At 37.1% G+C, this 6,536-nt stretch overlaps 1 long non-coding RNA gene across 1 annotated transcript; it reads right to left on the bottom strand.

The window, feature by feature from the left end:
- Positions 1-5,069: 5,069 nt before the first annotated feature.
- LOC115533611 (uncharacterized) lies at positions 5,070-6,014 on the bottom strand. The gene is made up of 3 exons (XR_003974211.1): positions 5,930-6,014; positions 5,428-5,624; positions 5,070-5,195 (listed from the first exon to the last, which is right to left on the bottom strand). It is a non-coding gene; the product is annotated as an uncharacterized LOC115533611 (long non-coding RNA).
- Positions 6,015-6,536: the final 522 nt, after the last annotated feature.

The raw sequence follows: 6,536 nt of genomic DNA, 5'->3' as shown, positions 1-6,536 counted from the left end.
TTAATAACAGCAGTTGATAGTCAACTTACTAGAAGTTGACACTCAACTGATAGTTGAATATTTGTAAAGAACATGTAGTTAAAAGCACAATGTCTGTTGCAGACTGTTTTTGTAAAAATAAATGAACAAAATAAAAATATACTATAGTTAACTAACACTTAGTTGAATGCATGTTACATATTTGTTGACAAGCTCTGTAGAGTATCCAGGCGCGTCGTTAGCAATTGAAAACATCCGGGGCTTTAGCCCGGGGGGGGAGCACCGTCCTGACTCCTGCGTGCTACGGTATCTTAATTAATTAAATAATTAATTAATGAATTAATGTATCGATTAATTAATTAAGGGCGCCCCCAACACATAGGTCGCCTATGCCGAGCGCCAGGGCAAAAATAAGACATTAGAATAGCCTATATAGCCTGCGTGCACCTACCCGATGTCAAGAAGCCATCGCTGCTCCGACGGACCTTTCTCCCCCAGCCAGGCAACGGCAAGTAAGTAGTGGTCTGCTTTTATGTTTCATTTTTAAGTTATTACTTATTGTCAGTGTAGGTTTAATGTTACAGATAAAAACATGCTTTATATTTAGTCAGAATTTCAGAGTTCTAATGTTTCCCCGGAATATGCATTCCTAAACTGTTCACGTCAAGTTCTCTTTAAGATCGCATGAGATGATATGTGCTATCGCGCGACCTGTAACCAGGAAGTAAACACTCGCTTGCATGAAATGATATGCGCTATCGCGCGACGTGTAACCAGGATGTAGATTTAAATAATGAAAAAATAATCTGTTACTTGCTTATGCTGTATGCAAGTTGTTTAAGAAGCTTATCTCCATATAAATCTGAGCTGTACATGAATCTGTTAATGAAGTCTCATTTCGACTCCTTCCTCCACTTCACTATTCATGTTCTGTTGCTTGCAGTTAACTACAGCCGCCCTTCCTGGGTAACGCCACCACCAATCCCTGGTCATCCATTGAAGCCATCTCTCTCACTCTGCACAGTCACACTGTTATCGCTTCATTCTCATTGTCTCATAATCTCATTATTATGGCTGCTGTGGATGCTTTAAAAAAAAAAAAAAATTATCTTAGGTAAAATCAAACCAGTGGGATTTTAGATTGAAAACCTCCAAAGCAATGTATTAAAAATCGAAAGACAGTCCTATGTGAAGTTTCTTTTTTGGGGATTTTCAAAATGAGGTACCAGAATGGATTGTCAACCCACTGTTTCTCAACCCTCTCCGATTATTACTATGAGTAGTAGTATTGCATGCATACAGTACTCACATCAGCGCCACAGTAAGCCTATAGAGGCTGCAACCATTTGCTTCTCAAAAGATTGTAGTGTTTTAGAATGAACAACCAGAGGGACAAGACAAGACTAATTTTGATTGACAAGTTGGCTAGATTTATATATGTATTTATATTATTTTTTTATTTATAAGAATGAAAGAAATTGTGTAATGAAAGAATAAAACAATGATTGATGCATTTTTGTTTGAATAACATCTTGCTCCCGCGGCCAGTGCCAGCGCCGGCATTGCAAGGGGAGGGATATTACGTACATTTGCAGGAGGCGGGATAAGTGCGGCCGCTGTCACTCAGATTTGTTTTGGTTTGACGCAGACAGCATGGAGGCAGAACAGACCGTAGAAGTCAACGCGATCGTCTTCAATGTTGCTGCAACGATGCAGCATATATTCAGAAGAGCAGCCAGTACTTACGTGTATGAAAGCAGCTATATATATATATATATATATATATATATATGTACACACACACACATCATTTTTATTTTATTTTTTTTACGGCAGAGATCCGGGGCTGATCCCAAAAGATCCGGGGCTATAGCCCCGAATGCCCAGGTCTAACGACGCGCCTGAGAGTATCAACTAACTCACTGTTGAATATCAACTAAACACCAGCTAATAGTGCAACGTGTAGTTAACTTAGTTAGTTGAATGCTTGTTTCTTATCTGTTGAAAGCTTTGTTGATTATCAACTAACCATCTACTAATAATGCAACTAATAGTTAACTGACAGTTAGTTGAATGCATGCTACGTGTACAAAACAACATCTACTAATGGCGCAACTTATAGTTAACAGACAGTTAGTTGAATCCATGTTTCTTATCTGTTGAACAAGCTCTGTCAAATATCAACTAACCATCTACTAATAGTGCAACTTATAGTTAACTTACAGTTAGTTGAATACATGTTGCTTATCAGTTGAGATAGTTCGGTTGAATGTCAACTCATTCACTGTTGACATGCAACTGAATATCTACTGATGGCTTGTTGAGTGTGAACAGTGGACTATCAAACTAAAGTGTTACCCATTCGTTTTGAGCGAAATCAACAATGTAAGGTGAAAAAAACATTGTTGGTTGAAAAGTGATTCTAGCGCTCTGAAAAGCATTTTGCAGGCATAAAAACAAGAAATGTTGATATTTGTCAATTTCAATTCAAACGTGTTACTAAGCTTACCAAAGGGTTATTGGGCCATTCTAAACCATTTGGGAGTGGAATACATTCGTTTTGAGCGAAATTAACAATGTTAGGTGAAAAAAACATTGTTGGTTGAAAAGTGATTCTTGCGCTCTGAAAAGCATTTTGCAGGCATAAAAACAAGGAATGTTGATATCTTTCAATTTCAATTCAAACGTGTTACTAAGCGTACCAAAGGGTTATTGGGCCATTCTAAACCATTTGGGAGTGGAATGCATTCGTTTTGAGCGAAATTAACAATGTTAGGTCAAAAACACATTGTTGGTTGAAAAGTGATTCTAGCGCTCTGAAACGCATTTTGCAGGCATAAAAACAAGAAATGTTGATATCTGTCAATTTCAATGCAAACGTGTTACTAAGCTCACCATGGGGTTATAGGGCCAACTCCACCATTTGGAAGTGATCAAAAAGTGATTCTAATGCTCTGAAAAGCATTTTGAGCTCATAAACAAGAAATGTTGATATCTCTGTCAATTTCAATTCAAACGTGTTACTAAGCTTACCAAAGGGTTATTGGGCCATACTAAACCATTTGGAAGTGGAATACATTAGGTTTGAGCGAAATCAACAATGTAAGGTGAAAAACACATTGTTGGTTGAAAAGTGATTCTAGCGCTCTGAAAAGCATTTTGCAGGCATAAAAACACGAAATGTTGATATCTCTGTCAATTTTGATGCAAACGTGTTACTATGCTTACCAAAGGGTTATTGGGCCATTCTAAACCATTTGGAAGTGGAATACATTCGTTTTGAGCGAAATCAACAATGTAAGTTCAAAAACACATTTATGGTCGAAATGTGATTCTAGCGCTCTGAAAAGCATTTTGCAGGCATAAAAACAAGAAATGTTGATATCTGTCAATTTCAATTCAAACGTGTTACTAAGCTTACCAAAGGGTTATTGGGCCATACTAAACCATTCGGAAGTGGAATACATACGTTTTGAGCGAAATCAACAATGTAAGTTCAAAAACACGTTGTTGGTTGAAAAGTGATTCTTGCGCTCTGAAAAGCATTTTGCAGGCATAAAAACAAGAAATGTTGATATCTCTGTCAATTTCAATTCAAACGTGTTACTAAGCTTACCAAAGGGTTTTTGGGCCATACTAAACCATTTGGAAGTGGAATACATTAGTTTTGAGCGAAATCAACAATGTAAGTTGAAAAACACATTGTTGGTTGAAAAGTGATTCTAGCGCTCTGAAAAGCATTTTGCAGGCATAAAAACACGAAATGTTGATATCTCTGTCAATTTTGATGCAAACGTGTTGCTAAGCTTACCAAAGGGTTATTGGGCCATTCTAAACCATTTGGAAGTGGAATACATTCGTTTTGAGCGAAATCAACAATGTAAATTCAAAAACACATTTATGGTCGAAAAGTGATTCTAGCGCTCTGAAAAGCATTTTGCAGGCATAAAAACAAGAAATGTTGATATCTGTCAATTTCAATTCAAACGTCTTACTAAGCTTACCAAAGGGTTATTGGGCCATACTAAACCATTCGGAAGTGGAATACATACGTTTTGAGCGAAATCAACAATGTAAGTTCAAAAACACGTTGTTGGTTGAAAAGTGATTCTGGAGCTCTGAAAAGCATTTTGCAGGCATAAAAACAAGAAATGTTGATATCTCTGTCAATTTCAATTCAAACGTGTTACTAAGCTTACCAAAGGGTTATTGGGCCATACTAAACCATTTGGAAGTGGAATACATTCGTTTTGAGCGAAATCAACAATGTAAGGTGAAAAACCCATTGTTGGTTGAAAAGTGATTCTAGCGCTCTGAAAAGCATTTTGCAGGCATAAAAACAAGAAATGTTGATATTATTGTCAATTTCAACTCAAACGTGTTACTAAGCTTACCAAAGGGTTATTGGGCCATACTAAACCATTTGGAAGTGGAATACATTAGTTTTGAGCGAAATCAACAATGTAAGGTGAAAAACCCATTGTTGGTTGAAAAGTGATTCTAGCGCTCTGAAAAGCATTTTGCAGGCATAAAAACAAGAAATGTTGATATCTGTCAATTCCAATTCAAACGTGTTACTAAGCTTACCAAAGGGTTATTGGGCCATACTAAACCATTTGGAAGTGGAATACATTAGTTTTGAGCGAAATCAACAATGTGAGGTGAAAAACACATTGTTGGTTGAAAAGTGATTCTGGCGCTATGAAAAGCATTTTGCAGGCATAAAAACAAGAAATGTTGATATCTCTGTCAATTCCAATTCAAACGTGTTACTAAGCTTACCAAAGGGTTATTGGGCCATACTAAACCATTTGGAAGTGGAATACATTAGTTTTGAGCGAAATCAACAATGTAAGGTGAAAAACACATTGTTGGCTGAAAAGTGATTCTTGCGCTCTGAAAAGCATTTTGCAGGCATAAAAACAAGAAATGTTGATATTTGTCAATTTCAATTCAAACGTGTTACTAAGCTTACCAAAGGGTTATTGGGCCATAGTAAACCATTTGGAAGTGGAATACATTCGTTTTCAGCGAAATCAACAATGTAAGGTCAAAAACACCTTTATGGTCGAAAAGTGATTAATGTATTTTATTTTCAAAGTCTCCTGCCCTGCATTTCAAGCAGTGGTCTGATGTGACTAACCACAGCTCCACACAGGTACGACATCCAATTATCGATTCACAGCATGTGGCGAACATGGGATCTGCCATTACAGCTGCAAGGTTAAAAAAATATAGATTATAAATTGATGCAGAAAATAACATTTAATTGTTAGTTGCAATATAGAAGGAAATTAACTGTAAGCAATCAGAAGTGTGTTTTATCGCCGAGTGAATGTTGAAGATGCGATGAACACCCGTGACAGCTGGTCAGCGCAGTGCTTGAGGGTGGCAGGCGGCTATGTTTTGTACTGTAGAATGACCTACTGTTACATATCTTACACGTACCTTTACACACAAGACATGCAAAGGCTTCCTTTAAGGGCTGCAAACCGACATTTGCCATGATCTCCTCCTTTTGAGACTTGGCCAGCTGAGACAGCTGGTTGATTGAATTAGTGACCTCTTGGAGACTCCCGGCGGCTTGCTTCAGCTGGTCAACACGTCCAAGGACCTCCTGCAGGCTTGAATCTCCATCCCTTCGACTCAAATGTATGAACAGAAAAGAAAGGATTAAAGATTTTTTTCAAATGGTGCATATGAACAAATGTTTGAATATCTTTCTGAATATTTTATAAATCTTTATTTTACTCTGTAAAAGCGTCAACCTATGAGACATTGTTGTCATATAATTGAATCATAATGACTTCATTCATGATCATCACTCAAAAAAGCAGACCAAATTAAGTTCAAATAATAATTATTCTTCCACTCTACTTTCTTTTCTTTTTCCTTTCTTAACTTTTGCATTACACTGGTGAATTTGCCTACAGATCAAATGTTGTATTACCTTGTTTTAGCTCTTCTCCCATTCTGAAACTCCACAAAGTCACTTTCAGGCACAGCATATATTTTTCTTGAGTTCTGTTTCCAGAACTAGGAACCTAAGAAGTCAGAAAACATTAACTTCACTTCTGTTTTTAAAAGGGGTCATTGACTTTTTGGGGGTATTTCACACGGTTCCTTACGGTCTCCGAATAGGGTATGTAACATTGGTTGGGCTGTAAACAAACACGTGTTATTTATTTGAATGAAACACAGTCAGGGACATGAAATAACGTTAGCCACATTGCCAATAAACTAAACCATCACATCTACCGGTAATAGAAACAGGGAGGACACGTTAGCAACAACATAATACTACAGCTTGCGGTTGTAATGAACAAAGGGTCAGAACAGCACCTTTTCAGCTACATCTTCTTAGCAAATCCTGCTTTACATACCCACTGGTTTTTAATTGTGAGATTTGCATATGAAAGAAGTGTCAATGGACTTTAAGGGTTCATTGTATGTACATTTTACCCACTGAACTGTCGTTAATCAACTGTGACAAGGTAAATTGGTTTTTTGCAATCAATGACTCCTTTAAAATCCACATTAAGGTTTATTAGAAACCA

The sequence above is a fragment of the Gadus morhua genome, chromosome 20 (assembly GCF_902167405.1).
Source record: "Gadus morhua chromosome 20, gadMor3.0, whole genome shotgun sequence".
NCBI classification, from domain to species: Eukaryota; Metazoa; Chordata; class Actinopteri; order Gadiformes; family Gadidae; genus Gadus; species Gadus morhua.
Note: the sequence above shows the minus strand (reverse complement) of the source record. Positions and strands in the feature narration are given on the sequence as shown.